General features: G+C 45.9%; 1 protein-coding gene across 2 annotated transcripts in view; it reads left to right on the plus strand.

The window, feature by feature from the left end:
• Positions 1-25,529, plus strand: part of LRRC7 (leucine rich repeat containing 7) — a 208,364-nt gene that overhangs the window by 16,097 nt on the left and 166,738 nt on the right. The window lies entirely within an intron of this gene.

The raw sequence follows: 25,529 nt of genomic DNA on the forward strand, positions 1-25,529 counted from the left end.
ATCAGTCTTTATTTACTTCCTTGTGATATGACACAGAAATAGTAGTTATTTTGTTTAATGACTAAAGGAATTGTCTTGAAAAAAATTAACTAATGGTTTTCCCGTTTTCCTTGCTTTAGTGAGAACTTTTATTTTTTGTTAAGTTGGGCACTGTAATCTTCCCAAGATTTATTTTTTGCATTGTGTCTCGCTGCTAAAACAAAACAAATCTCCAATGAAAATCCTACAGAAGACAAATCCCACACCCAGTGGCATCCTCTGGTATGAGACGGACAGCACTGCTGAAAAATTGCCACTTCAACCTTATTTATGTGAAACACTTCAGAAACCATTTATCACCACTTATCTGCAGAATGTTTTTCTCTTTGTAGCCAATAAGATATTTCACCCCTAAGACCTTTCAAACTTTCAGTCATATGTTAATGTGGCAGCTGGGAGTGAACTTCTAACGTGACGCTAAATTAATTTTGCTTGTGACAGCACAGAGATCCATAAGTGTGTTCTGGATTTCCATCTTCTGGGCATGTTTTTTTGCCTCTTATTCTATCTCCTGATATTTTTCCAGATGGGATTTGAAAAGTATTTTGCTGCTGAAACAAAGGGCATTTTTCTACTTATTGAGGGAAAAATTCTGTTTCCTAGTTGTCCAAGTATGATTTTTTGGTCCTCTATTTCTGGCTTCCAGCTTTCTTTACAGACATTTTAATTTTGCCTTCTCTTTCTGCCAAGGGCAAACCTCTTTTTTTTTTTTTTTTTTTTTTTTTTTTTTTTTTTGGCTCCTGCTGTAGCTCTGTGCTGCTTGGCCAGGGTGTGGGGGTGCACCTGGCTTCGGAGGAGCCTCTGTCTTGGCCAAGCTCTTGGAGGCCATAGTGGAGCTGGAATACCAAGATGAGGATTACTTGTGGTTGTGATGGTGAAATCACTGATGGATAAAGGACTTTATATTGAAAGCTGTGTGTGCTGGCTTAGCCGTAGGAACTCACCTATGGCTTTGAGTTTTGTTTTCCCCACTAATCCACTCCTAAGGAAAGAGCAGAATTGAGTGTCTGTTTTTGTAAAGTTCAAGTGAACTCCTAAAAGCGGTGCTGAGTCTGGGATCATTCCTGATGTCCTGACCCCACTTAACCCAAATACTCCCTGGATTTCAACCATTCAGCCCTTTCTGTGCTATTTTTCTGCTTTGCTTCTGTTTCCTCGCTCCATCTGTCTCCTTTTGCTGCCTCATCAGGGAGAAGCCATGGGTCACATCCAAAGGCCACCTACTTGTGTGAGGCTCCCACAGTGTCTCTCAGTTAACAGGATTGGAACAGGAAGCCTGCATTTAATATTTATATGTTGCTTCTTGTTATCTCTGGAGCCTCTCCTGCTCACAGCAGTGAAGTTAGGGTGAACCTCACCTCACCTGGTAGGGATGGGAGTGTTTTGTCTCCATGCATTTGTACTGAGCAGCATTTGTTTTAAATGTCCTCCCCAGCAGCTTTTGGCACAAATCTGTCCCTGACTTCTTTTCTGTTAGTAAATAATTTCTGATGTATCACACCAGTACTCCCTGCAATGGGATGTCTGTGAAGGAAAGAGGCTCCTTCAGGGCAGAGTCTGGCTGTGCCCACCAGCCCTTGCCCTGGAAGGAGTGGCTGCTCTCTGGGCTTTTTGCATTTGTAGCTATGGTTTTCCTTCCCTCTGTGCTTCTGTTCAGGCACAGAATGGGGCTACAACTCTTGAGTAAGAGCTGGAAGCTTTCAAACCCATCATGAGCTCTTTGGGATAGTTTTAAAGACAGTTTTGGAGTAAACTGATGCATCAGGACAAGAGGAAATGACCTCAAGCTGTGCCAGGAGAGGTTCAGGTTGGACATCAGGAAGAATTTCTTCCTGGAAAGGCTGATCAGGCATTGGAAGGGGCCGTCCAGGGAGGTGGTGGAGTCCCCATCCCTGGAGGTGTCCAAGGAATGACTGGACGTGGCACTCAGTGCTCTGGGCTGGGTGATAAGGTGGGGATTGGGCACAGGTTGGACACAATGGTCTGGGAGGGCTTTTCCAGCCTCAGTGAGTCTGTGATCTTTAAAGATGTTTGCAATGTGTGAAATCAGATGATATAAAGTGTCCTCCTCTTGCTAATGCTGCCCACTGACAGTCCTGACCTGGGTGTGTCTCCAGCCCATGGGTTCCTTCCCTGAATTTCTTCAGTGCCAAGGGGTGGTGGGAATGAGCAGCCACATCTCATGTCCTTTGCAATTCCCACTAGACCTTTTGCATCTTGTATTTCTCTGGTTTTATTTTCACTGCTTCTGTTGTGCCCAGGCTCATCCATTAACATACTCTCCTGGCTCTTAATTAGGTGTATTAATTCTGTATTTACAGAATTCTGTGTTTACAGAATTACTTACGCAGATGTTTAAGTTCAATTCATAGTCCTTAACAGAATTTGAATAAAGAAAAACCTGTTTAAAGAGCATGGATTCCTTTTTCCTGCTGGTCTAGGGTGTATTTTTGCTTGTGTATGCAGTGTAATACGATATTGAATAGAACATAAAAGAGGTCAGGGAAACAATCTGAACTGCCATATATTATGATGTAAATACAACACAGGTAATACTTTACAGATGAAATGGAGCATAGACTGCCCTGCTGGCTGAGAAGTCCAGCCCACCTCATTGATTAATTGAGAAAAATGGATTATTAAGCCTTCCTTGTCATGCTTTCAATACGAATTCTCCTATGTATCTGTCTATCTTCCTTCTCTCATCCCTCCCAATTTGGATCTAAATTTGTTGTGCCTTTTATTCCTCTAGGGTTAGACCTCCATCCTCTGTGGGTTTGGATGCTCCTGCCCTGAATCCCTGCATCCAAACCTCTGCCCTCCTAGCAAACCAGCCCTACAGCCCATGCCTGTCTCCAGCCCCACAAAAAATTAACTCATTAAACTCTTTTTTACTTTAGCAAAACCCAGCCCTTCATCCTTGACCTTAGCTCTGTGGAGACTTCCAGTGGGAACATGGCAAATGGCCCAGCCAGAGGGTCTCCTGTGGGAAGAGCCCCACCACAGCCTTGGTGCTCCCCGCCCACCTTTGTCCTGCCCCTGGCCACAGATTTCCTCTTCTGTAGCTCATGAATGTGTTGGAGGAAGTCCTGAAGATTCTCCTTGTGCACATACAGAGGAAAAATGGGACCAAGTTATATTTCTCCAGAATTTTAGGACTTTAGATTCCAAAGTGTAGCCCTGAGACAGGAGCAAAACTTAACACAAACTGTGTGGCTCTTGCATCTGCTGGGTCAGAAGGGGTGGGTTTGGTGGTTCAATAGGAATCTTCTCACCTAATCTGTGCCTTGTATTCTGGTTTGAAAAGCTCAGACTGTGAGAAGAGAAAATAAACTGGGCTTGAGTTCCCCCGGTTTTACAGGCAGAATGTCATTGTTGTATTTCAAGCAGTGCCTGTGCCATGAAGGTACTGAGAGAAGCACGAACTCTGATTTCCCTGCCTGGCAACTCTGATGCTCTTGGTTTCTGTAAATCTCTTTATTCTCCAATCTGTGGTTGGGAAAGGCCACCTTGCTAATGAGAAAAGCCCCAGTGGGAGACACCAATAATGGGTGCTTAGTGTCCAGCTTTATCTAAAGCTCTTTTGTGTGTGGATTTAAAAAACCAAGCTGCTTTTATTATTTTTGTGAGTTTTATCTCTTCAGCTGGTCTGGAGACAGTGTATTAGTCAGATGTGGGGGTTGCGAATTCCCCATGATGTCAAACCCTGTGTTTTAATTAAAAATCCATGCTTTTGACATATTAAGCATCCATTAAAAGCATGGTTTGTCTGGGGAGGCACTGAAGGCTGGCTTGGAGCAAGCAAGACTGGGCAGATTAAATGTAAAATTGAATTGTTGCTTTGGATTATTATTATTATTTTGTTTATCTCCCGAACAATAGATCTGGAGGGCTTGGCTGGCTAGGGGTTTTCCCATTCTGAGTCTGACCATTTTTCACTGGTAAAATGGTGTGGGTTTATTTGATTAACATGGTGGGTGTCGATCAGTGTCTCCTAAATGCTGCTGGGCTTTCAAGGAGATTATAAATTGTATTTTTAAAACTTTGTGACACTGCTAAAAGGAACAAGATTTATTTCCTCCAGACTGTATTTACAGGTGTGTTTGAATATGTTTGCGGGGCTGTGGTGTTTACTTAGAACTGAAAGGCTTCATTTATTTAAAAAGCAGGTATCAAGCACACCTGAATCATGCAAAATACATCAAGATGTTATTTATTAGCACAAAAAGAAGCGATCATGTCCCTGGCCTTGGTCCAGGAACACTGTGTGCACCTGAAAGTCTATCGTGGGTGGCTGGTTCCTGAAGCAGAGGAATTTGCATCCTGGAAAGATGTTTCTCTGCTTTCCTCCTGGATTTCAAGATCCTTAGTTTCTTTTCTTGCCAGAAGCGCTACAGTTGTTGTTCAGGGACCCCTGAACAACAGTAGCGGGGTTTGGGTGCTGGGCTCCCACTCCTGCTCTCCCTGGCAGGTATCATGTGAGCAGAGTGTACTCTTGGAGGCTGGATTGATGAGGACATCTGGACATCTATAACAAAGGTGTGGTTTTCTTATTTTTCAGAGAAAAATCATGGAGTAAAAGGAAATCTTTAAAATAAAACCCAGAACAAAGAGGGACACTGAATTGTAATTGCCCAGTAAAGGGTTGTCTTGTTCTCCATCAATCAAACCCAAGCACTAACACACCTCTGTTCAAAGCAGCTTTCACAGAGAAGCTGTGGCTGCCCCATCCCTGGAAGTTCAGAATTCGCAGAATATTCTGAATTGGAAGGGACCAAGGCCAGGTTGGACGGGGCTTGGAGCAACCTGGTCTTGTGGAAGGTGTCCTTGCCCATGGCAGAGAGTGGAATGGGATGAACTTTAAGCTCCCTCTCAACCCAAACCATTTCAGGATTCCATCTTTCAGTTATACCAAGGAAAATAGTAACACTGGGACAGCATATATGCTACAAAGAGGCTGCTGCTCTGTTGTATGGCTGCCTTTTCCTTGGGATCACTATGGGCAACTATAGATTTCTTTAATTTTGAAACCTAATAGAAAACAGGCAAAACGTTTTATTAATATGGGTAAATCTGAGTGGTCTGTGACTTTTCCTTTAAATCTAATTTTAGTTTTGATGAGAAGTTGAGTCCTGAGTGTTTCCCCAGCTCTGAGAAAGAGCACAGAGCTGTACATTGGTATGCAGGAGCTGCAGGGCTGCATTCCTGCCAGGCTATTTAAAACCTGCAGAAGGAGCCTCCTGAAACAAGGTTATGCTCTTCGCTTGCCATGCAGGTACTGACTGGATATGCCGCCTCCTGAAAGGAAACAAACCTTACCACACTTTGAGTTTGTTCATAATGATTCTGAAGCAAATTTGTTTAATTTGGATGCTGCCTTTCAATGGATGTGTTGATAAAATATCAAGACTTAGTGTGTAACTGATTTAACTCAAAATGGACTGTGTTTATCCACTGAAATGCAGTGTTGTATAGATGAGGCCACTGTGTTTTATAGTTAATATATCCAGAGTGAATTTGGGGAGGAAATGCTTTTTGAATTGCAAAACTTTGTATCACTTCAATTGGCATATTTGTATGTGGGAGCTATGGAAATTTAGTTGTGTATCTCATTGAATATATTAAAATTAGGTAGTTTTCTGTAGTTTAAAAGCAAGACAATACCAGCACCATTGAGGGTCACTAACTCTGCTAGTGGTATGTTGGATATGGGGGAGCCTGATATGCCATGTCATAGTCTCAGATTTTAGAGAAAGCTCTCAAAAATAGCATTAAAGTAGGGCAGCTTGTTGCCTCCCCTTCCTGCTCTTCCTAGATTTCTTCCCTCTTGTACAGGCAAGTGCTGCTGGATGTGGTGCTGTTGGGATGTGAGAAGCAGCTCTGTGTCTGAGCAGGCTCTGGGAGGGATTTGGGAGGCTGCATGTGCTGGGCAGGGGATGCACATAATGAGCCTTGGTTTGGGATCCACAGGGATGCTCTGACAGCCCAGGAGGCCAAGGACAGGAACAGCCAAATCCTGTTGTCTCCTCCCTGTAACCAGATCAGGAAATGTGTTTTTGTAGAATTTCCTATAACTTTTAGTAACACACTGAGGAATCCCTGGAGGAACAGGGAGGTTTTCTTGCTGGCTGTGGAGGAACATGAGGTTCTCTGTAGCCTTTCAGTTTCCTCTGTATTTTTAAGGCTTAGGTTTCTTTCAGTTCTGAGACATTTACTCACAGAATCATGTAATATCCTGAGGTAGGAGGGACCCACAGGGATCATCAAGTCCAACTCCTGGCCCTGCACGGGACACCCCAACAATCCCATCACGTCCCTGAGAGTGTTGTCCAAATGCTTCTTGAGCTCAGACTTGGTGCTGTGGCCACTTCCCTGGAAAGATTTGGGTAACTGAAGCCTCAAGACTTGGATCTCAAGCATTTTTACCAGGTCCTCAGTGTCTGGAAGCTCCCCACAAAGGTGAAGCCAGAGGTGGTGACCCCCTTCTATGTCAGTGAAATATTTCCTGTCGTGTTTGTGCAGAAAGGCTGCACTGGGATGCCTTGTGTGATCACCTGTCCATGCTTGACCCCGAGTTTGTGTCATCCAGCCCACTGCTAATGCTGTAAATGCATAAACCTGTTGATGGTGTGAATCAAAACAGTCTCTGAAGTCTGTAGTAGGGAAAGTTATTTTTTGTCTTACAACCAACATTATTACATTGGTATTATTTTATTTGAATGCTTTGCAAACCATTTTGACATTGTTACGATTGTAATTAGGACCAGATGAAAAGAGAGACAATTGAGAAGGTAAGAATATGTAAGAAGACAAAAATAATTAGGAGGACAAAAAAGGAAAGTCTCAAGAAGAAACACTTGCTAATATAAGATTTACAGCAGTGCCATAAAAAAGGCATCATGCCATAAATAGTCATGATTTTGTCTTAAAGACAAATCACTTCATGAGAAGAAAAAGTATCAAATGGTCAATAACATGTACAAGTGCAGAGTGAGCTAGTTCTAGGTTAGGGGAATACTGGGAATTCCTGTGTTTAAGTTGTATTTTTAAAATGGGGTGGGGTTGGAGGTGGTGTATCAGTGGCTTTCTGCAGGAATGTTTTCCTTACTGTTATCTCTGGGAGCAAACTCCAGCTCGAGCCATTAATAAAACCTGTGACACAGTTTAATTTCAGCAGCAGTGGCTTTGTGGTGACCTCCAGGCAGAGCAGACCTTTCAGCCTTGACTCTGTGAAAACCACAGAGTCTGGGGAAATAAAACTCAGTGGAACTTATTTTTGTCACTGGTGTCAGCAGAGAGCACTTTGAAGGTGTGCAGGGAGCAGACCTGCTGAGTCAGGTACAACCTCTGTACAAAATCACTTCTCAGAGGAAAAAGTGTGTTTTGAGAAGATACAAGAGTTCATGAACATCCAAACTTCAGGATGAAATTCAACCAGAAGAAAATATGCAGTAGAAAGACAGAAGTGAAATGCGATGGGACTCCCAGCATGACGAGAGGCAAAAATGCAAGAGCCAGAATGATTTTGGAAGCTGTTTGAGTGCAGGGGAGAGCTGCTGCCTTCCAAACTGCTGCATTCCTTGGGAAAGGCCCCTATGGTGTGTGGTGTGAGGAGGTGCATACTGCTGGAAGGGTTGGTGTTGCAGAAGAGAAGCTTTGGGGTGACATAATTGTGGCCTTCCAGGACCTGGAGGGAACCTATAGAGATGAAGAGAGACTTTGGACAAGGGCCTGCAGGGACAGAACACAGGGGGAATGGCTTCCCACTGCCAGAGGGCAGCATTAGATGGGATATTGGGAAGGAGTTCTTGGCTGTGAGGGTGGTGAGGCCCTGGTACAGGTTGCCCAGAGAAGCTGTGACTGCCCCATCCCTGGAAGTTTCCAAGGCCAGGTTGGATGGTGCTTGGAACAACCTGGGATAGTGGAAGGTGTCCCTGCCTGTGGCAGGGGTAGGACAGGATGGGCTTTGAGGTTCCTCCCAACCCAAACTACTCTGAGATTCTGTGATCCCTTTTCCTATCTATAGTTGAATTTAGAGTGTAGTAAGTGAGGAGGAGGACACTGATAAGGAAATGAAGTGTTGGAAGTCTGACTTAAGCACTACAGACACTTTTGCCAGCCCAGGGAAATGAAGCTGTGAAGCACTTGGGTGAGGGGACTGTAGGTCATCTGGACTGAAATGGTTTTAGGTTTAGCATCAAAAGAGAACTTGAGGGCAGATTCACATAAAAGGCAGTGAAGAGGAGCAGCATCAAAGGGCTTTCCACATCCACTCTGTCAACAGCTCTGCAGGAACATGGAAGCTCTCTGGAAGGAGCACAGGGTATTGAGGGGGCCTGGCTGGTGTTTGAGATGGCAGGTGATGCTGTGTGTCATCCCTTGGGGGTTTTCTTGAGCCCAGGGCTGTTGCTGCAGAGTGCTGGGCTTGGGCCACTCCTGGCCCTTCCCTGCTTGTTCCTGTGCTTCCCTGGCCCCAAACCAACTGGCACAACAGATGGATTTGGCTTAATAAACAACCATCCACCCCTACCCCTAAAGAATCCAGACAATGCCCTGAGGATTTCAGCTCCAGGGGGTCCCCTGAGAGGAGCTCCACAGTGAGGTGTTGGATCAGGAAGAAGAAAAACAGGGAGCTGGACCTGCAGGAGTTAACCTGCAGCATTCCAAGGAGGCAGCTCAGGGAATGGAGAAGGGAAGTGCTGCCAGCACTTGTTGCATCATTGTGGCTGTGAGAGACAGGGTTGCTTAGCAATGAGCAGCAGAATAAATAACGTTCTCATAGCGACAACCTTCACCACTTCCCTTCTCAGAGGCTTTAGCTCCATCTGAAGGCACCACATTGCTCTGGGAATTGAAGGGCCATCCTGAAGGACTTGGCGCTGTTGGATACAGCAGAGCTCAGGAAGCACCTGAGGGGACTCTGCCTGTGGCACCTTCTCAGACCCCTGTGCTCACCCCCACAGCCATCAAATGGGGTCTGGTGGGAGCTACTCTTGCCCAGATTAGCTGTGGCTACCCCATCCCTGGAAGTGTTTATGGCCAGGCTGGATGGCACTTGGAGCAACCTGGGATAGTGGAAGGTGTCCCTGCTCATTGCAGGGAGACTGGGCTAGATGACCCTTAAAAGGTCCCTTCCAACTCAGTTCTATGATTCCCTTTAGGCACCCATGGACCCCCTGGAAGGCCTCATTTCCATCTCTTCCAGGTGTTTGGTGTTTTGTTTCCCTGGTGGCTGCAGGAAGAATTTCTTCATGGAAAGGGTGGTCAGGCATTGGAACGGGCTGCCCAGGGAGGTGGTGGAGTCCCCATCCCTGGAGGTGTCCAAGGAACGACTGGACGTGGCACTCAGTGCTCTGAGCTGGGTGACAAGGTGGGGATCAGCCACAGGCTGGACTTGATGGGCTGGGAGGGCTTTTCCAACCTCAAGGATTCTGTGATGCCTGATTTTTTTCACTGAATAAATCTCAGACATCAGCAGCACCCATTTGAAGTGTCCTTTAAATACTTCTGTGATGAAAAGCCAGTGCCCGGGTGCTTGTACAGTGTGGCATTTCCATGAAGCTTTGGAGCATCTGGAATTGGGGCAATTTAGGATTGCCAATATCCCTTTCTGCTTAACAGTCCGTTTCTCCAGTGTATCACACAGACTGTGGACGGTGTTTGGGTGAATTGCTGTTTGTAAGCTGTTACACTTATATTATTGAAATGTGAGTATGAAACTGCAACCTTTGTTTTTCTTGTGTTGTAGCAGAGATGGTAATGGCTCCCCAGTGTCCTTGGAGCTGTAGAAAATCTAATTAAAGGAAAAATACTCTGCTGTGCCCGTTCAAGGTTCCCAGCTTAATGTCTCAGTGTTTAGGTTTTGCTTTCCTGGTGCTTGGCAGAGCCTGAGCCACTGGAGAGACCCTTTTCCATCCCAGGGCAGGGTGGGCTGCAGGAGCCCCTTTAGCAAAGAGCTGTTGCTGCTGCTTTCATACCTAATCCTGATGAACTTCCTTGGGAGTGGTTCTTTGTGTGCTGCAGCAGAATATTTAGAGTGATGTAATTAAAGAACCTCTGGACTGATGATGTGCTTAAACTGAAGTGTATCATCCCCAGCACCACCTTCTCCCAGAGATGGTCGGGGTATTGGGGGTTATCAGAGGCTGCCTGGGCTTGGACAAGGAACTTGGGGGTGGGAGAAAATCGTTTAAACCCCCCAGGTTATGAGAAAATATAAAGGGAAGCCCAGAGATGGTGGAACAGGGGCAGAGAGTAAGCTGGGGCAAGAGTTTTTGGCTGAATATGGGTTGAGCCTGAGAGATGATGTGTCCAGGGGAAACATTTGAGAATTGAAGACGCCATCAGAGCTGCACCTTCCTGTCATACAGTGAGGACTGAAACAAACAGATTTTGATGTATAAACGTGCCTTGAGGAGTTATTCAGAGGTAATCAATGTCTTGACAATATATTGAATCCATATCAGATACACTCAAGGTGTGCTGTCACCTTGGCTGAGGTTGTGTAATGTGACCAGATGATCTTCCTCTCAGGTATCCAGGAGAAGGGCCAAGTTTTCTGCAGGGATAGCTGTGCAAAGCCAGTGGCTCCCAAATTCCAATAAAACAGCTGGTTAGTCTTGGAAAGAGGTCTGGTAGTGTCCAAGGAGTGTTACCGGTGTCAGTAGGAAGATGTGCAGGAGGACACCTGAAGGTTGCCACTCTTGATGAGGGAAGCTCAGGAGAAAAGGATAAACATTCCCTGATCCTGAAAATAGGATGCTGTTTGTTTGGATGAAGTGTTAAATCTTGATATTTTCTGCATGGAAATGCCCATGGAATTTTCCCCTGTTTCAGGGTAGTTTAAAAAAAGATAATCAAAGTTTGTACCTGTGCTTTAACCTGCTGGATTGCAGAGCTAATTAAAGTTATTAATATTGACAAATGAGCAGTGGGGAAGCTGGATCCAATCCCAGCCCCAGACTTTGTCAGTTATTTATGTGTAAAGGATGATACAGGTGTGATTTAACCTTTTATACAGCTTTGTCCTGCAGGATCAAGGATGGCAAATCAGATATACTTATAGAAATATATGATTTATTGTGATCCTGATTAGACAAAAAGATCTAAATCAGTTATTTATTACACAGTATAGGAGCCATAACTATTATAATATAGTGTACTAGGAAGCAATTTTGAAGCAACTGTATTAAAGTAATTGCATTAAAGCAATTGTATTAAAGAAAAACCAGTTATTAAGTAGAGATTGATGTCACTCACCCAGACCAACTACCATGGGCAAATCTCTTTAGCTCAGCCATGAGGAGTGACCTTAAGCGGTGTCCTCGCTCCAGGGAGGAATCTCCAACACCCCCCACACCCCCCCCACCCAGGAAGGGATATCTCAGAAGATCCTGCTCTTAAAATTTGGCACTGCTCTTTTATGGTAGAAAGTGCTGGACAGTCAGTCAGGGGTGTCCAGGCTGTGCCAGCTCAGCAGCTTTGGAGAAGTTCTCAGCGGTGCCACTTGTTTGTTCCTTTACTGGGTATTTTCCCAGCTCTGCCCCATCTTCCCCTCCCTCTTGGGATGTTTCACTTTGGGATTGATGAGTCAGTCTGACCCCCCTTTATTTACCACTGATAACTTTGCAAATAGGGCATCGTTGGAGTTGTTTTCCTCATTCCAGGCAGAGCATCCTGCGGCAAGAGCCCACACTGCCACCCTGGGATTGGGGACATCATCCCAGGGACACCCCTGGCATCAGCCCTGGTGTTTCAGACTCGCTTTGGGGCTCAGTGTGAGTAAAACAACTGCACGTTCCCAGTGAGCCTCAGTTAAGAGTTGGAACAAGAAAACCTTTGTTTAATATTTACATATCATAGAATATGAAGAATTTCTTCCTGAAAAGGGTGGTCAGGCACTGGAAGGGACTGCCCAGGGAGGTGGTGGAGTCCCCATCCCTGGAGGTGTCCAAGGAATGACTGGGCGTGGCACTCAGTGCTCTGGGCTGGGTGATAAGGTGGGGATCAGCCACAGGCTGGACTCGATGGGCTGGGAGGGCTTTTCCAACCTTAAGGATTCTGGGGTTCTGTAATCTTTGAAACACACACAATGGGCGATGGCACAGAAACAAAGAGCTGGAGTGAGGGTGGCTCTGGGAAGAGCTGTGCCACACACAGGGTTGGGAAAGGAGCTAAATTTAAGAATGAAGTGTGAAGCTGAACTTCTGCTTGTGTGATGCCTTGAGGAGCTGTCAAGCCCTGAGTAGTACAATGGCTCTGGAAAATGGATTTGGCCATTTCCTTGCTGTAAGTAGAATCTTTGCTGCAATTCAGTTTTTTGCTGTACAGAATATATCTTCCCTAATTCCTTTCCTTCCAAGATGGCACTATTTTTAAATGAGGCTTTTAATTTCCTAATTAACCATGTAATCATTGCCTTTCTATTTCTCAGTCATGTTGGTACATTTGAAGGCATCTCATTTACGTTTTGTGTCTGCTCTGGCTTTCCTGCAGCTTCCAGAATTCCAGCCAACTTTTCACAGCTGATGTAGTTTTACTGCTGAAGTTTTCTCCTTGAAAATAAGTCAGTTAAAATTTACCTGTGCAGCATTTGTATGGAATACAGCTGGCATGTCTGATGGCTCCTGAGTTGGCTGATCAGCACTTGGAGCAACCTGCTCTAGTGGAAGGTGCATGGAATGAGAGGGTCTTTAAGATCCCTCTCAACCCAAACCACTCTGAGATCCTATGCTGGAAAAACAGAGTCAGGAGGAATGGTGGTGTGGGGGTCCTTGCTGTGGTGGTACTCAGTAGAATTAACTGTGGGCAGCTTTTCCCCACCTTGGCTTGCTGGGGGGGCACTTGGAGCTGTCCTGCCCTCTGGACCTGGGAGTCTGGGAGGTGACATCCAGCAGGGACACAGTGCTGTTATGTGTGGTGGGCTGGTGTCCTCACTGGTGTACAGTGGCCGTTTGTCTCCTTGTTGTCAGATGGCTTGGCATTTTGAGAAGAAATTGCACTTCCCTTTGGCAGGAAGGGGTGTAAATCTGGAGAAGTCTATGAAGGCTTCTGTATTTTAAATCTGAAGTACTAAACACAAGAAACCACTTGCTGTAGACACTGTGATGCTGCTGTTCAGACATGGTGAGATCAGCCCCCGCACGAGGATGAGCAAAGTGGTGGGATACATCATCTGTGGGATGGAATTGCTCCTTGGATCTTGAGGGAACAACCTTGGACAGCACAGTGAGAGCTGTGACAACGTGGAAACAGAAAGGGATGATACTTGTTGAATGAGGTGATCTCCAGGATCTGGTCCTTGGTGGGCTTTGGCAGTGCATCGAGGAGCTGGGACTACCAAAAGTAACCTGAATCCAGGAAGGTGTTTTAAATTTCCAGAGCAGCTGGGTAACAAGAAGTACCCAGTCCAGCCCAGGCTTCAGCTGTTTGTTTGGTGCTCCAGCCAGAACCGGCTTCGTTAGTCCAAATGAGCTCCTGTAGGCGTTTAATACCAAAGCCACCAGGGATCCTGAGCAAAATGGCAGCACGAGGCAGACACAGCAGTGTGGGAGCTGCTGTTGCCATGCCAACCCCTTAATTTAAAGCTATTTCAGAGTAGATGCCATTGCATCATAAATAGAGGTTTACCTTGTAGTAACGATGCTGTTCTAGACATTGAGTTTGTGTGGAGGAATGTTTGGGACCCGAATAAATCAGAGGACTGTGATTAGCTGTATTTATCTTCCATGAAATAGCAATGAGGCTTCCTCAGACTTGTTGATTTGCATGGAAAATAGCAGGTTCCAGGGTTTTATCAAGAACATACCTTTGCCTGTTGCTCAGCAGTGCTGCCCCTCCTGCAGCAGCGTGGTCTGTGCCACCCACTGCTGCCCGTCACTCACTCGGCTCCTTGGTGGCATCACTTGCATGTTTTTTGTTGTTTGACAGGTTTTCTGTAAGTCAGGCTGACAGCCTGTGTTTGAGGTGTGTTTGTGAGGCTGAGCTGCAAATAGACACCCTGACTGTGAGAGGGAGAGCGTGGGACAAGCTCAGAGCTCCTGCTGCCAGGGCCTGGGGAGCTCCAGACATGCCCTGGGAAAACTGCTTATTATTCTGACTTCACTTCAATTGTTTCTCGGCCTGAGATGGCATTTTGGATGTGAAAAGGCATTGGGACACACTTGAGATTTTAAAGAAGTAAATCAAATTCTCCGTCCTGAGAAGAATGGCTGTGACTGGGAGGTCTGGGAAGGACATCGTATTCCTTTTGGAGTTGCTTTTGCAGTTCACAGATAGAGTTATGTATAAAAATATTTGGAAAAAAAGTTGCCCAACTGCAAAAAAAAAATTTTGGAGGAGGTCCAGAAGGTCTTTTTTTAGGAAAAAGTGATGAAAGTGTCAATTTGTACATTTAACGTGTAAGCAGCAGCAGGGATTAGGGGATGGGATGTGCTCTGGGAATGCTCTGTCACAATCCAGCCCTTCAGAAGTTCCTTATAAGTAATTCATTGTTTCTTAATAATTTGCAAACTCTACACACCCTGGAAGCCCAGAAGCCTCCCCATGGGACCCTTTCTCACTAATGACTGTTGGAAATCAGCTATTTTATCCAGAAATGCTCAGTTTTTTCAGGAAATTTGTTCCTCACTGTGAGATACTCCATAATTTTGGCATTGCTGGTATTTATAAGGTGTAGTTGAAAAATCGTGGGGAATATTAAAGTACCAAAAGATATTAAGAAAATTATTCTGCTTCCCAGTTGTGTTGAGGTACCAGCTCATTTCCAACAGCTCCAACTACTGCTCATCCCAAACCAGGCCATATGTGGTTTGTTTCTAACACTATTGCAAAAGTATATATTTATTGTGCTGCCACATTTAATTTTGCCAGCTTTTTAAAAAAATACATGATCAAAAAGTCCTCTCAGCCAGCATAGATAGGGGAGGGGGGAAGTGCTTAAAAATTCAGCTTGTTTGGAGTAATTCTTAATTTCTCTCCCTAATTATTTAACCACTGAAGGAGTGCTGAGGATGTGTCATAAATAATGCTCCGTTTCTCCTTCCCTGGTGAGCTGCTTTCTTGGCTGAGGCACAATACACGGAGGCAGAGCTCCTTCATCTTTTATTCTGATTGATCTGAATTCACATTACCCAGTAACACCAAAGCAATGTGGAAAGCAAACCAAAGGTACCGTTATATTTTCACTTGCTTTAACAAACAATGTTCTAGTGAGTCATGGCCATGTGGGCTTTCACCTGGCTGTGTACAAATGCCTTGGATCGCCTTGTTCTCCATAGAATTCTTGTTGTAAATGAAGAATTTGTCAATAAATGAAGCAGAGTCACACCAGGGTGTGATGAATGAGGTGGAAATGTGCTGTTTGTTGAGCAGCACATGGGTAGGTCGGAGTGAGATGCTCCCTTATAGCACTGTTGGTATTGCCTGGGTTCTTCCCTGTGCCCTTGGAAGAGGGATGAGCTGTGTCTGCCTCTTCCATGTTTAGCCAGAAGTGGTTAGAGAGGGAATAGTAAATATGGGCAGTTTTGGAGAATGAGCCCAAGTCAGGAATCCTCCAGCTCTAGGATCACTCTTACAACACAGAGCAGTGTCTGCATCCCTGGGAGATGCCAAAACCCCTCCTGAGCTGGTCCCCAGGGGAGCTGGGGGGAGGTCACAGGACTCCCACTCCCAGCAGGAATGGGGTCCAGCTGCTCCCCAGTGCATCCCAGGTGGATCTTGTGTTGCAAATCCTCTGGCTGGGGTTGAGCCTGAGCCCATACTTGGTGGAAGTCGGCTTGAACAAGCCAAGCTGAACCGAAGAGCCCAAGGCTGAGATTTGCTCAGGGCTTGAGGATAAAAAAGAAAAGCAAATTTGGGCATATGGTAACTTTCAGGATCCTCCCAGGGGTGTCCTGCAGAGATCCAGGCTGTGTGTGTGAGCTGTGCTGTCCTGCTGCCCCTTCAATACCAGTGGGCTCTTGCCTGGCATTGCTCTTTACTCTGAGGTCCTTCTGCTGTCACTGGGGTACTATGAGACTTTTAAGTATATATCTTATATACTTTATTATATATTTATTTTCTCTCTCCATACGTATCTTTATATGCTTTGTATGAAGCATGTGAAAAGCACTGATGACACTAATTCCAGGACCATAAATAATTGCCTAAATGTAATTCTCACAGGGATACTTGGGGGGGTGGGGTGTAGGAAGCCAAATTCTTTTGCAGGATCAATGCTCTAAACACTGGGTTTGTGACCTTCTCTGCCAGTGAATTCACCAGCAACGGTGGTCCATGGAAAGGGAATGAGGGCATAGAGTTGGGATCTGTCTGTTGAACCCAGAAGGACATAACTGTTTCTCCAGTTACTCCAGAGACGTTTTTGGTGCAGAAAACCTAATTTTCCCCCTTTTAAACTCGGTGTGGTGTGTGTTTGCAGTGTTGGCACAAAGCAGACACGGTTACAGTGGGAGCTCTGGGCAAAGATGAAGCGACAGCACGTGCAGTTGCAATGCCAGGAATTACTCTTTCTCAGAGCTATTCATGAACACTTTAAATTTTGCATGAAGGGCTCAGTCATCAATAGAATTTTCATCCAAATTTTTCTCTGCATTTCTTAGTGAGATGTACAGGATCTTGGTGCTGAAATCCAGGTTAAATTTGTCTCCAACCCCATAACCTGGAGTAGGAGAAAACTGCCAGATAAACTGAGGATGTGGGGAGTGTTGTCCAACATCCCAGTGCAGGGTCAAGGGAAGGAGCTACAAAATATTGGGATTTGGAAATACTTCCTCCTTCTGGGTAACAGGTGGCTGGAAAGGGCAGCTCCCAAGAATCTATGTGCAGGTGCCCCAGTGCAGGATTAGGGGTGGATGGCAGGATAAGGGTGCATTTTTCCCCTACCCCTGCCTGGCTCCAGTCTCCTGGCGAGGAACCAGACAACAATAATTTTCTCTCAGAGCTGCTTTGCCACCCAGGTATCTGCTTTCCAGGAATGCAAGTGAAACCAGGGCAAGGCAAGTGTGTCAGATTAATGGGAAGAGTGCATGGCATGGATCCAATCTTTTCTTATAGGAGCCATAATTCCCTTATCAAATGCAGTGGCCATCCTGCGTTAAGGATGCTCATCCATTTTGTCACTGCAAGCTGGGCTGGACTTCGGGTGTACAGGGGGTGGGATTTATGGCATAGCTTGGATTTGCCTCTAGAGACCAGGAAGAAAGGAAAAGGCTGCTGTGAGGAACTGCCCTGCCAAAGAGGGAAACTCTGTTGTTCTTTATTAATCATTCCTGAAAATCAATTAGCTGGCAGAGGCAGCCCAGCAAGTCCCTGTAGCTATGGAGACAGACCAGGGAGAAAAGTACAGTTTATTCAAGAAAAGTCCAAATTTCATGCTCTGATGTTTTTAACCTTTCAGAGACAATTATAAATATTTTAGTTAGCAATGTTTATGACCTGCTGGAGAACACTGCTGGCTGGACAGAAGGAGCTGTCCGTGCCTTTCTTGGCCCCCTCCCCAGACCCTCACTCATCCTGCTTGGAGTTACATATGGAATGTACTGAGCTACTTTCAGTTCCTATGAAAATAACATTTTTTCACGGGAAGCCAAATAAGCAAAGCTGATGATTTAAGCAAGGAGTGCAATAATTAGTGCCAGGCTCATGTTGTGTTTGGCGAGGACCCTTTGCATTCCCAGTCTGGCACCAGCTCCAGGTGTTTGGTGGGCAGGGTTTGCAGGCAGCACTGCCTTTTCTTCAGGTTAACTGATTCTTCCCATTTTCCAGCTGCTGGGCTGGGAATAAAGGTCTGCCCTGTGCTGGTGCCTTGGACGAGGGGATGGTTTGTTCAGGCTGTCTATAAGAAAAGTGGATGTAACTTTCCCCAGCGTGGTGCTGGGCTTTTTTTTGGAGTGGAGAAGTGGCACAAAGACAGAATTATACCTCAGTTATACCCCGAATGTGTCCCTGCGGTGGGCACACACTTGGCAATATTAAAGAGGGGGTGGAATGTGCTTCTTAAGGTGGAACATAGAGGGTTCCTCAGGGTTCCTTTCCTGGCATCAACTCCAGCACTGAACGGTCCATGTCTGCTCTCTCAGCAGCTTTCCTGTAGCCTCCTGGCCAGAAGAGATCACAGCTCCTTCAGCCAGGGCCTGTGGTTTGCACATCTCAGTTTTTTTCTAGCACTTCCCAAAAGGAGGAAATCTGGGACATTTTGTTTCAACATGGCAAAAAAAAAATCTTTACAAAATCTTCCATACAAAAAGAATTTAAAAGGAAGCTGCTTCACTTTGAAAACTCTCCTGTAGAGAACTTCAGAATTTTGCCTTTAAAGGGGTCTGGATTTTATTCTCTTTTGATACTTTGGTTGGAATGCAGTGCATGGCAATAGAGCTGGGATCCATCTGAACCATGTGAACCTCATTCACAGTATCCATGAGGGCAGAGGGATGTGTGGAATGATGGGGAGGGGTGGCTGGCCCTGGCCCAGGGGACCAGGAGGTGTCATTTTTTTGGAAGGTATCAATGGGGTTGCACTTGGAAATATCCTTGGAATGAGTGATGGTGGACCTGGCTGCTGGAAGGGATGCTTGGATTGCAGGCTCCTGCTGGGTGTTGGGATGTAAATCCACATGGGAGGATGTCCTGGGCTGTCCCCATGGTTCAGAGCCCAACCTGCAGCAGGGCCCAAGCCAGCAGCAGATCCACATGTAAAGGTGTTTGAATTCTCCCCACTCCCCTGTGCAATCATCACCCTCTGTGCCATAGGGGGGGATGGAGCAGAGGTGACCTCCCCCCCCCCTCCAGGGTCCTGGTCCCCATGTGGGTGGGGGGACACAGCAGATGGAGCCCCTGCCTCTAAGTGTAAAAAAACCCAGTTTACATCCAGAAATACCATGACCTTCAAACTGAAGCCAGAGCAGAGTAGTGGTAAAGGTGACATCTCGGGGTCCTGGAATTATTCATCCCGTGATTTCTACATCCCATCCCACTGCTTTGAAAGGCAGAGCAAGTTTTTCTAGCAGCTCTCTCTCTGTTTGAACCTGGCCATGAAAAATGAAGATATCTCATCACACTTCCACCTCTTCACCAGCCACATCCCTGATAGGAGCCGGAGCAAGTGACAATTTTGTTGCAAATGTAGGGAAGCCCCAGCATGGAGTTCACTGTGCAGATCCAGGTCCTGGAGCTATTTGTGGTTGCAGAGCAGTGTCAATCAGGAATAACAGCCTCAGGCAGCAAGTGCAGCCCCCAGGGAGTTTTTTCACAGTGAGCAAGGTCAAAGCTTAAACCCATATTTGTTTCTATGGAGCTAAAAGTGGCAGATTTTGCCTTGTGGAAAGGAGTGATCCAGATCCCTGGGAAGCAAGTACATGTGTGTGTCCAAGAGGAGAACTGGAGCCTGGTTTTTATCAGTTAACTGCCCAAATTGACTCCTGAAAACCTCCTTAAAAATTATCTGAATTAGCACATGCTGCAATGTGTTGCCATAGGGGAGAATGATCATTTTAATCAGGATGAAATAAAAAAGGGGGAAAAACTCACTTCCTTCCTAGTTTGTAGAGTGCCCCTGCCCCAGCTGCCCCACAGGAGCTTTGGGCTGTTTGGAGAAAAACTTAGATTGCTTGGCTCCAGAATATCACAGGTAAATGGTGTTTAGAGAAAATTCTGATTTTATTCCCCCCCCCCAGTTTTGAACAGTCTCCTTTGCTATTTCTGTAGTGACTGGTGCCAAACTTGGGACAAGGGCCTGGAGTGACAGAACAAGGGGAAATGGCTTCCCACTGCCAGAGGGATACTGGGAAGGAATCCTTTCCTGTGAGGGTGAAATGAGATGGGCTTTGAGGTCCTTTCCAACCCAAACCATTCCAGGATTCTATGATAAAAAGACCTTACAACAAGTCTGGTTTGCCAATTTAAAACCATTCTCCCTTGTCCTATCACTACTAAATTCTCTTTCTCTCTAGATACTTTGTGGGCTGCCCTTAGGACTAGAGGTCCCCCTGCACTGTGGTGGACAGGAGATGCTCATCTGGCCCAAAACACAAACCCTGCTCTGCTTAGAGAGTGCTCAGACCTGCAGCAAAGCACGGCTTATGCTTCTCCTGGAGGGTGTTGGATGCAGGAGGGTATCAGCCACAGGGATATTGCTCTACAACACTAAAACTGGGTTATACTGTAACTGGAGTTGGAATTCAATAAAAATATCTCTAGAAAGCAGCAGTAGCAGTGTTTAGGTCAACAGTAGCAAAGCAAGGACTAATTAAAATGAGCCTTTCTCCATTCCTTCCTAAGAGGATCTGATGACTTTTTTAATCTGAAGTGACGAGGCCACTCTGTCTTTGTCAGCACATTCTGTATCACACCATGCTCTGGGTGTGATGCCAGAGGGGGAGTGGTGGCTGCTGCTGGGACATGTCCAGGATTCCATGAATGCTGTGGTCCATTTTCCAAAATATTTTGAGTGAAGTTAGTCAGACAGTTATTCTTCCTCACATCTCCATCTGCAGAGAGCAGGTGCCTAAGAAACCCTGAAGATGATGAGTATAGTGGGTAATTAAGTGCCTTTTATATAGCATTAGCCTCTGGAAGCTGGACAAAAGGAACCAGTACCTCTTGATCTATCATCCCACAGCTTTTGTCCCCTTCAGCCCCATTTGTAGCTGCTGTTCCATCATGTGGTGTTTAATTTGCAGCCCCAGCATTTGGGTGCTCAGACACTTATCTGAGCATGAAGATTTGGACCTGAATTCATGCTGGAAGAACTCCCCCAGCTCATCACAGAGCCCCGTGATGAGAGAGTCCTCGTTTTGCCTGGGCTTGCTGGAAAATATGTGTAGGATCTTCATAAAAGGCAATCAGGGATTTAGGATAAAATTATTCCCTTTTAAAAACAGACTTTGAGTCCTGGAAAAGGAGAAAGTGACTTTGGGCACATCCCTGAGGCAGGTCTGACCCATTGCTGGGTTGGTGAGATCATCCCTCCCAAAATCCCTGAAATTCCTGTCTGTGTTACACAGTCTTGGGAATAAACTGCAGTGGGCTCACAGCAGCCTCAGGAAGGGAGAAAGAATAGAAGAAAAAAAACTTCTCAGGTGTAATTACTTTTCACTAAAAGCAATTAAATGCTGAATTTGTCCCAGAAAACTGAATCCTTGTGGGACAAATGCTTCATGTTTCAGTCTGGCAGCTCCTGCCTGGTCTTGTTCCATGTCCCAGCCTTGTTTTGTGGTTCTGCCTGACAGATCTCTCCAAAGTTAAATACAGGTCATGCATGAGACCGTTTATTAAGTGAAAAGAGGGTGAGTTGGAAGCATCTTCCTCCCTTTGTAAAGAATAGGATTTGCTACAAAGCCCTGAATTGTCAGATTGTGGTTTTGCACATATATCCACTATTGTGCGAGCCTTTCTAACCTTGTTATCTTATTTCTTTTTCTTCCAGCTCAAATAAAATTCCATTTCTCTCTGTCTGTCCATTAATGTTTTCTTACAGTAAGGCAGCCAAAGGGCTGTTGGGCAGGTACAGGGCTGATGATTGCTTAAAAAAGAAAAAACAACCAAAACCAAAAAAATGCCCTTTTCCCATCTTTGGAGCAAGCTGGGCATGCAGTTTGTTGTGGGAAAGTAAGAGGGGCCTTAGACAAATAAAGGTGAAAATCCTCAACTAACGTGTCAAAGCTGGTCTTGTGCTTGCCAAGATGAAAAGCTGGTAAGAAGAGAAGCTAAAGGTGGTGTTTATGTTTTCTAAGTGGTGATACATATTGAAGTCAGGGCACACGTGTTTTTGTATCTGCAGTTTCCCCCCTTGCAGAGCTGCTCCTTCCATCCCTTGTCCTTCCCAGGCTTCAACTCCAGCTCTTTTTCAGGATCTTTCTTCCACCTCTGTTATTTTATATTTATCTACATTGAATTTCATCTCATGTTTTGCTATTAAGTCTGGACACAAGAGACTCCAGATGAGATGCCTGTAAAACCTGTTTGGAACCACAAGGTGCTTTCCCAGCTCTTTCAGTGGCTTTCCTTGGAACAAAAAGCTGTGGAGCTAAACTTCTTGGGTTTTCACACACAGCCAGCCACTGATCTCAGAATGAGTTTTTCCTCTTCCCCTCTATCAAGCAGTGTCATCTCTGCAGCATTTCTAGTGCTCCATAGAAACCCCATGTCTGCACATGGCAGCTGGAGAAGGTGCTCTCCAACATGTGCCTCATTCCAATGCTTTCCAGATCTCCAAACTGCTCCCTGTTCTCTGTCTGCCCTCAGCATAACAGTCCTTGTGTCACAACTGAATCCTGACAGCTGGTTTTTCAAGGCAGCAGATAATAAGCAGAAATTGCTTGATCATTGCCTTCAGAGATGGTGCTCAGTCTGCAAAGCATCTCGGAGCTGCCTGTGTGGTGAATCCCTGGAACACCAGGCATGGGTTTTAATCCCAAGGGAGAGCATTTGATTGTAGCTTTGGGCTGAAGGGAAGCATCACCTGGATTTTCAGTTTCTTCCAGCTATCCTCAGGCTTTCATTTCCCCTCCAGGTTTATAAGATAAAAAGGATGTGGGGTTCTGTCTCACTGGCAGTAATTACCCACTCCTGGTCCTTTTTCCACAGCAGGTCCATGCAGGAAGCACCACCTTCCCTTCAAGGTGGTGGAGGGAGAGCATGTGGGTTTTGCTGGAGAATTTGGAAAATTTTGGGGAAATTTCCTTCCTTGAGCAACCCCTGTAACATTGTCCTTGCAGCAGTTGGCTCAGTGGGATGCAGAGCCATGTGTGCCCTGTGCCACTGCAAGGGACAGCGGTGGGATGAGTTTTTATCCCGTTGGGTTGATGTCTCTCCCTTCCAGCTCCTGGTAGTGTTTTGCAGCTCAGAATTGGCCCTGGCTGCTCTCCTGCTTGGATTATCCTCAGCAGATTCACCATGGGCACCCAGCAGGAAAAACGAGTGGATCTGATCCTGCCTTTTGGAACCTTCTTGTTGCAGAACAGGCATGGAAAAACAAATAGAAATATTTCAGTCTTAGCTCTAAAAAGACTTTTTTTGAGGGACAAGAAATATTTTTGTTTACACTCTATGACTGTGGTGCTATTTTCTTGTCTTCATCCCACACCTTTTTCTTGCTTAGCTCTAAGGATGACTGGTGCTGTTTGCTTGTGTCCTTCACCTTGAGCTCTCAGGATGGTGCTGGGCTGGTACCAGGCTCCTGCGGCAGATGGAGGTGGAAATGCTGGTCAGCTGGGTTTAGACTTTGACTGGGGTACCAAATTCATGGGCAGTGGGTGTGTGGGAGCCTTGTGTACCCCCAGGAGACTGCTTAGGGCGGGAACCCTGCTCACCCCATCCCTTGTGTTCCTGGAGCTCACCCCTGGCAGCTGAGTTGTGCTGTACTTAGAGCTCCTGAGTGGAAATTCAGGGGAAAAGTGGAGGAAGCATTATTTGTATCCAGGGAGTCTGTCCTTTATCCAGATGCAGATAAATCTGCTCTTTATCAAGGACCCAGATTTGCAGAGAGGCTGAGAGTCCCTCCATGCCTTAAGCTGAGCTGCTGCCGCAGCTTTTGTGGCGTCCTCCTCTATCACCAGCTCTGCACCAAAGAGGCTCCAAGGTACTTGGGGAGATTAAAAGGATGATTAAAAAGGAAGAACAAAACCAGATCCAGCAGTCTTTTAAAAGGGGATTTATTTGTAATCACAGAAAGAGGAAAATGAGGTCCCAACCTGCTGTGTCCAAAGTGGGAGAGTCGTGTTAAGGCCTTGAGCTGGATCCTGGTTCACTTATGATTTTCTACAGCTGTAATTAAATATAAGTTTATCTGGGCAGGATCTATCTGCTTATTCCACTCTGAAAAATAAAACGGAAGGGTTTTTACTTGATTCTTTCTGGGGTTTGTGTAACTTCTAAACTGTGTGAGGCGCTGCGGGAACACAGTACAGTGGGAGCATTCCTGGGGCTGCCCCAAGGTCACTGAACTCCCTGGATAAGGTCATGTTTCAGGATAAGCCCTGTGCAACAGCAATCATGTGAAAGATTTGCTTTTTTAAAAAAAAAATTAGTTTTCCCTCAAAATTTTGGCCTGCCTTAGTCAAAATGGTAGAAAGGAATGGAAACCTTCCATTAGGAATGTTTGTCCTTCTTTCCTTTGAATGCAAGGAACACATTTTAATTCTATTTTTGGTGTTTTCTAGGAAAATGATTTCTAAAGGGAATAATCCTATAACACATCTCCAGTTTTCCTCACAAACCTTTGAAGCAAATGAAGACAGAATATTTTTTGCCTCTGAAGGTATTGTGGTCCTGATTGAAGCCTGAGCTCAGGCCCTGCCCCTGAGGGGAGTGCTGGAGGCCTCTGCTTGCAATTAATTTTGTGTAGAAGATTTCTGTAAACAGGTGTAAGTACTGCAGACAAGTCAATACTTTGGTCTGTAGTGCCCAAATTATGAGGAGGTTCTTGCAGCTGTTTATGAGCTCAGGTGTTGTCTCAAATTTGAAGTGTGCTGTTGGAACAAGGGGCCCGGGCAGCCACAGCCTTCCAGGAGCTCTTGGCAGGATCTGGGCTCAGATTTACCAGGCCTGGTTTTTATCTCCAGCAGTTGACACTCATAAATTCTGCTCAGTCTATTAAATAATTTCTCATTAGGAATAATTTATTGATGGTATTGGGGAGGATCGTCAGACATGAAGGAGCTGCAGCACAGCAAGGCAGAGCCACAGGGCTATTTGTGTGTCCTGTTTGCAGGAGGGATGTGGCTCCTGCCCCCTCCAGAACCACATGAACCACTGCTAATGGAGGCCTGGAAGGGCAGTCGAGTATATAATTGCCAATTATTGCAACTGTTGAGAAAATATAAACTTGTGTTGATGTCAGAGGTGCACGAAAGTGAGGTGTAGCATCATGTTCAGGTGGTGAGAGAGCCAAGGGTGTCCTGGCCTGGATCAGCCATGGTGTGGCCACAGGCCCAGGGCAGTGCCCATTCCCTGTGCTGGGCACTACTGGGGCACTACCAGTCGTGGGGGCGGTTCTGGGCCCCTCAGGACACGGAAGACATTGAGGGGCTGGAGCGTGTCCAGAGAGGGGAACAGAGCTGGGGAAGGGTCTGGAGCACCAGGAGTGGCTGAGGGAGCCGGAGGGGCTCAGCCTGGAGAAAAGGAGGCTCAGTGGCACTTTCTCATGCTCTGCAACTCCCTGACAGGAGAGTTGTTGGCAGTCCCTATGGTGCCCATCTGTGGGTCATGTGGAGCTTGGAGCCGTGTGAGTCATTACTGCTTCCCAAGCTTGTGGGGGATTATTTTTTTTCGATCAAATCTATTTCTGGATCTTTCATATCTCTGAGAGAGGGACACACTTCTGTGCTGGGCAGAGTGTAAATGTCTTCTCAGAGCAACACCTGCCTGAGGTGGGGCTGGGGTTGGACCGGGGGAGGCTGCAGGGGATGGATGCCTGTGCTGGACAGGGTGTGGAAAACAAAAGTCCCCAAATCAGCAAAGCACAAAGAACCTGGCACAAGTTTTTCCTACCC

Source organism: Lepidothrix coronata, unplaced genomic scaffold, assembly GCF_001604755.1.
Source record: "Lepidothrix coronata isolate B3197 unplaced genomic scaffold, Lepidothrix_coronata-1.0 Scaffold12, whole genome shotgun sequence".
Lineage (NCBI taxonomy): Eukaryota > Metazoa > Chordata > Aves > Passeriformes > Pipridae > Lepidothrix > Lepidothrix coronata.